The 9,407-nt window shown below is 32.1% G+C and overlaps 1 pseudogene; it reads left to right on the top strand.

Annotated features, from left to right (window-relative positions):
• The first annotated feature begins 3,218 nt into the window (after positions 1–3,218).
• Positions 3,219–8,742, top strand: LOC123892643 (annotated as a pseudogene).
• Positions 8,743–9,407: the final 665 nt, after the last annotated feature.

Below are 9,407 nucleotides of genomic sequence, written 5' to 3'. Positions count from 1 at the left end.
GTGTTTTTCCTGATAACACTATTGCTTTGACATCTCAATTTTGTGAGGCGCACGACATTTGCCAAATCTACTATAAGCTATTTTCAAGCTATATGGTTAACGACTGTTTGGTCTGTTTGAAAAGAACGTAATAATAGAATCATTGACCGCAAGAAAATGTCTACCGGAAAGGTTGGTTTATAACATCAAAATCATTTGTGTTAAAAGTTTTTTTTTTTTTTAATTTAAATCATTTGTTGTTAAACCCAAAAACTTGTTTAGGGCTTGTGTCAAATTGATATTTTATTCTTATTATGTTATGTACAATGTATGAACTCTTATTTTTAAGCATTTCTTATACTTAAAGTGTTTAATATAATTCTTTGGCTTTTTTTTTTATAAAAAAAATACCCATCCATAAAAAACAAAAATTTCAGGTTTTTAATCCATCCCTATAATATGAAATCTTTACCAAATATATACTATTAGTAGTGTATTTAAACGTATTTGAAAGTTACTTGTATATCAATTAGTTGATTCGATGGTAATTAGTACTGAACTTGATATGAAGAACCACAGTTCGATCTCTCGTAATTACGATTATTGAAAGAAAAAAAATATTGGTATAGCTCGACAGAATAATGAAAGAAATATATAGGCTGAAGGTTTAAATTTTTTTGCACAATCATTCTATTGGATTTTAGATATTACCATAAAGTGACTTTTTGTTTTTTTAATCAATACTCTTGCACAATCATTCTATTAGATTTTAGATATTAATTACCATAAAGTGACTTTATGTTTTTTTAATCAATACTCTAATAACTAGAATTTCATACAATTTTCTTATTACTTTTTGAAATATCTCCTGGTCAAATTTTGAAGATATCTATAATGATTTCAGACCAATATTAGTTTGGTTATATAATTTGGATATAAATAATACTATTTACATATGATGTAATGTGCATGTGCTCGATCAATCTAGAATCTTGTAAGGAGTTCATGTTATAAATAGGAGTATTTTTTAATCAATGTTTCTAGATAGTACTTTGTTGGTGGTGACACATGAAAATAATGAATAGACTTTGTTACTCCAAGGCTTACACAAAATTAGTTATCTGTGTGACACTATGCAGAAAGTCTGTTCTTTGCTTGTTCCCCTCTGTTTCTCTTTTTGAATTCAATGTCTGTGTTATTTTAAGCCGGTTGAACTAAGAATTAAAAAGTTTAAAATTTAAGGTTCAAATTTTAGCAAAGAAAAAGTAATATACCGACAGATATAAAAAAAAAAAGTAATGTACTGACAACTAATAATTTAATTTGTCATTAAAAAAGTAACTAATATTAAACAAACTAATTAATAATAGTTAAGTCAATATGAACTATTTAGGGAATAACTCTTCTTTCACAGTAGAACAATGTTTACAAGAGAGATTTAAATGAATTACTCCCTCCGGCATCATATGTAAGTAAACGTAACTTTTTTAGATTCATTAAAAAAATGATGTATTTGGTCTATATTTTAGACTAAATATATTTATTTTTCAATGAATTTAAAAATATTACTTTTGCTTACATATGAGGCCGGAGGGAGTCCAAAAATATTACTCAAGAGTTCATAAGAAGAAATCTCTAATTTCTATCTACTTCTCTCAACTCTCAACAACAATAACCAAAATACATTTCACTTTAAAAGTGTTTGTAATGTGATTCCCAATCTTATATTCGTTGGAATATGTTTAGGGGTGAAATTTCATCTCACTTTAAGGGAATATAATAAAATAAATATAAGATTAGGAAGCACATTACGTAGAGAAGGGATTCTTTCATGTTAAATTTAGGTAAATTTTGTTTTTAACCATTGATGTAGGTGGAGAGAGAAGAGGAAAAGAAGAAAAAGGTGAAATGAAATGTGGGAATTGAAAAAATTGAGGAATATGAGGAAGTTTTTTTTGGAGGAATCTATTCTCCGCAAACACTTTAAAAATGCATCTCACTTTAAAAGTGGTCACGTAGCCACTAGGCTAGAAATTATTGGTTATAAATTTCACCCTTAAAGTTAAAAGTAAATTTATTATTGAAAAGCACATAATATTCCAACAACAATAATAAAAATGCATCTCACTTGTGGTCAGATAGCGTAATAGCTAGAAATTTCACCCTTAAGGTTATCACAAAAGAGTTATATCAATAAAGTTAATAGTAAATTTGACATGAAAGTCAATAAATTAGGGGATTGCCTTAACCATAAAGAGAGAATGTTTAGTCTCAATCGTTGTCCAAAAGAAAATATGGAAATTTAGAAAATAAAATATTTTCTTACATGCTTCAACTTTGAGAAACTTATGTATAATCTTATTTATAGGCATTCAGAAATAGCTTATATAGAATAAGATCATTTGACATATACTTAAGTAATTCAAAATTTGAATTGTTGAAATGAGACAACCATAAGGATTATTATACAGAACAAAAGAACTTGTGCTTGGATATCGGAGATCTCGTAATTTAGAGATCACCAACATGTTCAACTCTGGTCCTTTTAGATGTATGTGTATAATGGACATCTAACTCAAGAAATGACTTACATAAAGTAAAAGATTTTGAAAGACAACAAAAATTATATTGTGACATAAGTTAGTGGCCGGATTAAGTAATACGGCTAATTAGACTTCTAATTAGATAATTAATTAAACATTTAATTAATTGATATGAAATAAATATGAGTGGATGTTAGAGACTCATTTGTCCCCATGAACTTAATTCAGTTGGTAAGGGACATCATATTTTATATGCAGGGGCTGAGATTTGAACCCCAGATACCCCAATTATCCACTTTAAAAGTGAAATTTTTAGCCACTAAACTATGTAACAAAAAAAACGTAAAGAGTCATTTTAAACTTCACAAATTTCTAACAAGTTAATTGAGTATCTAACTATTCTCATACCAAAAATTAACTAGTGCTAAATTTATTATAATAGAAGTACTACTGATTGGTCATTCTTTAAATAAAAATAAAAAGTTGTCCTAAACTTATTAATAGGAGTACTAATTGGTCATTTTTTACAAAAAAAAAAAAAAAGAAGTACTAATTGGTCATTAATATATAAAAATATTATGGACTAATTAGATTTTATGCGGATTAGTTATTATATTTTTCACTCTTATATAGACAACTCGCTTGTACCAAAAAAATACTTCAACTCAATTTTATTTTTCATTTGACATTATAAATACGACTCGATCGTAGAACAAACACACGCTGTCATTATTCATGATCATGTATAAGGCTTTGTGATAAGGTTTCTTTGTTACCGTTTTAGATCTTTCTAACACCAAATTCAATTTCAATTTCATTCTAATTGATCATCGATTCAACCCTAGTAACAAACCCACAATGTCGCAATTTCTTCTCTGTTTACGAAACTGATTCGTTCTCCGCGAATCTTGATTACTCGAACCCTAATTTGAACGGTGTCGCAATTTTAGGGTTTCGTATTTCTGTAGCCCTTTCTTGATTCGATTTGAAAGAGATGAGTAGAAATGGAAAAGAATTCTAAGCTTCTTGATTGGATCTTCAATGACTCTGCAAATCCTTTCAAGTTTGTCAATGTCGCTGCTATCAATGTAATTTTCATCACTCTTTCAATTCTTGATTCTTTATTATCTTTTTGAATCTTTCTATAATTGGTTTGAGTGGAATGTTGTTTTGAAGTTTGTTTTTGTTTGCAATATTAACATGTTAATCTTGTTTATCTTAGAAGATGCTAAATCGGTAAGTCTTGATTATTCAAGTCTAAGAATTCTTAATACAAGTATTGGGATAATGTGTTAATGACCCAGTGAGATGTATTTTTTTTTACCAATATGAATTCTTTATTGGAAATGCAAGTCCAGACATGATAATGATTTTCTTATCAAGGTAAATTGGGGGAGATGTTTATGTGCCCTAATGCCTAATTGAGTATACGTCCCTCAATGTCCCTAAATTGATGGTTTGAATGTAATTTCAACATGAATGCTTAATTCATAACTTCAAATGTAAGTGGAGATGACCCTTTGTGCCATTGATGCGAAATAGTACATATGTATATGTCCCTCGATGTCTTTTAAATTGAATAAATTGACGCTTGAATGAATGCAATTCGATGTCCATAAATTGATGGTTTGAATGAATGCAATTCGATGTCCCTAAATTGATTGTCTTAATGAGTGCAATTTGATGTCCCTAAATTGATGGCTCGATGCCCCTAATTATATGGTATAAATGAATGCAATTCGATGTCCCTAAATTGAAGGTTTTTTAATGAATGCAATTCGATGACCCTAAATTGATGGCTCGATTCCCCTAAATTTATGGTATAAATAAATGAATGCAATTCGATGTCCCTATATTGATGGTTTGGTCTGAAAGAATCCAATTCGATGAGAATGCTTAGTCATAACTTGAAATATAATTGGAGATGACCCTGCTCTACACGTGATATTCCTCCGATAAATGTTGAGCAGAAAGTAATCAGTCCAACTGCTGAGCTGCATTTAGATGCCAAAGATTCATTTTTTTAATATGCGGCTCATATGGAGAATCTTCTATTGCAGACATGGATATGTTTTGTACTTATCAGAATGTGATCAAATCTCTCAAGCCTATGAACTGTCTCCGACCATATGCTTCAGTTGTAGAGTTCAATGGTCAGATTTATGTTTTTGGTGGTGGAGATGACCCTGTTTGGTTTGACTCAGGTATGAGATCTTACTATGGTTTTTAATTTGTTATTTTTACAATGAGATGAAGTTTCTTGATTTAGATCCGAGAGGTATAATTATGGCTGACCAAAAACAAAGGGAGAGTTTATGTGATTTTTTAGGCGTAAGCTTCTTACCATGACAACTGGATTAATTGTATTACATGCTGCTTGTCATTTACATTTTACTTCATCTGTTTTTATCTTTATATTTTTCACAAGACAAGACATGTAGCTAAGGTCTAGGATGTTAAAGGAAATTTTATATATGCTTGCATCAAGTAACACAATCAAGCTTATTGCCCTTAGTACTTCTGTGTGAGTGAGTGACTTCTACGATCTGAACTAACAGCTCTGCCTAATTGATGTCTGTTCTTCTCGGTCACATTATAGAATAAAAAAAATAATCATTTGGATAATTTCTTTGAAAAGCATACAAAATTGTTGAAGTTAATGCTTGAATGCTCTTAATATGTTTTTTACCAATATGAATTCTTTATTCATATGGAATCAGGATGGTATACATGGAAATTTTGATGCTCTAAATGCAATTTGAAATATGAATGTTTATTGGAAATGCAGGTCCAGACTTGATAATGATTTTCTTATCAAGGTAAATTGGGTAGATGTTTGTGTGCCCTAATGCCTAATTGAGTAGACGTCCCTCAATGTCCCTAAATTGATGGTTTGAATGGAATTTCAATATGAATGCTTATTCATAACTTCAAATGTAAGTGGAGATGACCTTTTGTGTCATTGATGCGAAATAGTATATATGTCCCTCGATGTCAATTAAATGAGATATATGTCCCTCGATGTCCCTAAATTGAATATATGTTCCTTGATGTCCCTAAATTGAATATTTGTCCCTTGATGTCCCTATATTGATGGGCTGAATGGAATTTCAATGGAGACGACCCTTGGTGCCATTGATGCGAAATAGTATATATGTCCCTAAATTGAATATATGTTCCTCGATGTCCCTAAATTGATTATATGTTCCTTGATGTCCCTAAATTGAATATATGTTCCTCGATGTCCCTAAATTGAATATATGTCTCTCGATGTCCCTAAATTGATGGTTTGAATGAATGCAATTTGATGTCCCTAAATTGATGGTTTGAATGAATGCAATTCGATGTCCCTAAATTGATGGTCCGAATGAATGCAATTCGATGTCCCTAAATTGATGGCTCGATACCCTAAATTTATGGTATAAATGAATGCAATTCGATGTCCCTAAATTGATGGTCTGAATGAATCCAATTCGATGAGAATGCTTAGTCATAACTTGAAATGTAACTAGAGATGACCCTTGACACTATACATGCTTTTTCATAGTGGAAATTGGGATGATAGTTTTGTGTCTGTGTGACCTTAGATACGAAAATTGAAAATATGTTCCTTAATGACTCTAAATTGTTGGCCTTAGTGAAATTTCATTATAAATGTAGAAATAGAAAATTTTAAGCTTCCTTTGAAGTTTAGCATGACTCTGCACTCATGGACTTTTGATTTGTTTTCAAAGTGTAACAATACTTCTAAAACAGGCAAATGAATGTGGTTTACTATTATGCCTGCATCTGTGATTTAAAGTGATTAGACATGTGTATCCTCCCTGTCTTCTAATATGATTCCTCATCTGCTATTTCTTTATTCTATATGAATTAAATCATACTATTCATTTACAGCTTCATGTTGCTGTATTATTCCATGTCCAAGTTCTTTTAACTCGATCTCTGTTAAGAATTGAGGTGTATGCCGTGTTAGTTAATGAGTAAACTGATCTGCGGTCATTAGAGAATCACAAATTTTGTAATGTCTACCACCTCTTAGGCATAATTAATTATGGGAAGATACTTGAAAAATCTTTATTCTTACTATTTATTTGTTCGATGTTCAGTATCTCTTACATACCAAACAACTTGCTTTCATCCATTTAAGCCAAACACGCATTTTCTGTTACTACTCTGTGGACTGATCACCCATCCAATGGTTTTAATTTTGGCAAGAATATGGGAAAGGAAGCATTAGTTTCAAAGGACAAAATATGTTTATCCTTTCCGTGATGGGGAGCCATTCAGACAAGTGTAATACTTTGTCGATATGAAGAACCGGACAATTTAAACATTGATTATTTTGACGATAGATTCAATGTTACATATGTGATTGCTAGAACATTGACTCTTTTAGTGGTCTACTATTGCTAAAGAAGGGACCTACGTTTAATGCACCAGCAGTTGTTGATTACGGATTGGGGAAATTATTGTCTAACACTTTGTACTAAATTGCATATTGCTGAAGTGCAACAATTGCATTTTGTTCATATTCCGGCTATAGTTGCTATTTGATTGAATGTTTGCATCGAGCCTCAATAGTTCATTGTCACTGATTAAATTGGTCTGTTGGTAGATTCATAGAAATATAAATAAACTTCTGAAGTTAAATTGTTTGATTAGTTTGGACAATTGATCTGAGATTGTGATTGAGGGTCAGTTCACTTTTTTGAGTAAGGGAACAAGGTACATGTTTTGGAACCGATTATTTCCGCAGAAGTTCCCTTTTTGAAGTGCATAAAAAATTGTGTTTTTCTGTTCATTCTTGTTTTTCTTTTGTATGAACATAAGTTCCTGTTTTGTCTGCATCTTTTCTTTTTTGTGGAGGATGGATTTTTAATTGGTCAACATTTAACCTCCAGGTTCTTAAGTAAATTAAGTTTCTTATCATGATATTTTAAAAAAACATTCGTGCAACATTTGCAAATTTAGTTTTGATTTGTACGTCTGGTGTCTGAATTATTCCAGTTTACACAAAACAAATATGTAAATGCAATGGTAGTTGCACAACATGATAGTTAGATCACTGAAATCATAGTATTCTTTTAAACATTGTTGTGGTTTAAATTCCAGTTTCTGTTGCTATTTTGAAAATGGCAAAAGGAAGTAGAGGGCGATGCAGGATTGCTTCTCGTCAGTACCGACTGACTTCATACCCTCTGGCTCGATGCAAAAGGGACATTTGTGAGAATGTGTCAAAATAAAGGCTCTAAGGCCCTGGATAAGAAAGAGTGCGAAGATGTAACATGTTCTGTGTGCATGGAATATCCACACAATGCTGTTCTTCTTTGTTCTTCTCATGACAAGTGTTGCCGTCCCTACATGTGTGGAACTAGCCTTCGTCATTCCCATTGTCTTGATCATTACAAGAAAGCTTACACCAAAGTAATTTCCGTATGTAATGGACAGCCCATGCAAGGTTCATGAGAAGAATGAAGTTACTGAACTTGCTTGCCCCCTAGGTAGGGGTCAGGATAAAGGTTGGACCGTTGTGGAACCTGTGCGAGACTATCTCAATGAAATGAAAAGAAGCTGCATGCTGGATGGCTGCTCACTTGTCGGGAACTATAATGAGTTAAAGAAGCACATGCGAGCAGAGCATCCTTCTGCAAATCCTTTCAAGTTTATCACTTCTATATCTTTGTTTTCAGTTTTTATCCTTTATCTTTTGGATTTTTTTTTTCTAACTTATTTGACCCAATTTTGTCTTTCATGAAGTAACACAGAGTCTCCATGATATTTTTTTTGACTCAATATGAGTGCTTATTCATAAACTTCAAATGTAAGTGGAGATGGCCCTTTGCGCAATAGATGCGAAATAGTTTATATGTCCATCGATGTCCCTAAATTGAATATGTCCCTAAATATGTCCCTAAATTGAATATATGTCCCTCGATATCCCTAACTTGAATATATGTCCCTTGATGTTTCTAAGTTGATGGTCTAGATGAATTCAACTTCAATGTGAATGCTTAGTTATAACTTGAAATGTACGCGGAGATGACCCTTGTCGCGATGACTATACATGCTTTTTCATATTTGTAAATTGGGATGATGGTTTTGTGCCTGTGTGACCTTAGATTTGAAAATTGAATATATGTCCCTTGATGACCCTAAACTATTGGCCTAAATTCAATGACTTTAATTTTAAGCTTCTTGATTGGACCTTCAATGACTTTGCAAATCCTTTCAGGTTTAGCAATGCCGCTTGTATGAAGTTTGATTATCCAGGAGTGTGCTAAATCGGTGAATCTTGATTTTTCATGCCTAAGAAGGCTAATTTTTTGGGCCCCGAGAAATTGTGTATTTGCTAAAAGAATTCTAAGACAAGTCTTTGCATGTTGTGTTTGGATGACCCTGATGAGATGAATTTTTATACAAAAAATGTGGATTACAATATGAATTCATTTGTTGTGCAAGTAGTACTACACTTTGATACAGACATAGCTTCAATTTTGATGTATTTACAGCAGCTGCATGCACTGCTTCCAGTTCCACTGCAAAGGTAGTACAGTATAATATTTGAACTGTTAGGACTATTAGATGTTCATAATTTTGCTCTGGTTTGTTGTCTACTATGGAGTTTATGAAATGTATGGAAACAAGTGCTAGACTCAACCTTTACGGTAAAACACTGTGCTTGTCAGTTACTTGAAGGTTGGAATTTAGCGCAGAGACTGCGTTCTGTTTCAGGTCTGATGCGTATAGAACTTTTGACTGCTTCAGATCTGATTGGCTAAACATCAACAATATGTATGGGTTCATGTTTAATTCCTTTTATGTTGGTGAGTGGGATGGAAAATAGGCTAATGCATAATCCTAATGTTAGCTAGACATTTTAAG

This window comes from Trifolium pratense, linkage group LG6 (genome assembly GCF_020283565.1).
Source record: "Trifolium pratense cultivar HEN17-A07 linkage group LG6, ARS_RC_1.1, whole genome shotgun sequence".
NCBI lineage: Eukaryota > Viridiplantae > Streptophyta > Magnoliopsida > Fabales > Fabaceae > Trifolium > Trifolium pratense.
This window is presented reverse-complemented; position numbering and strand designations above follow the sequence as displayed.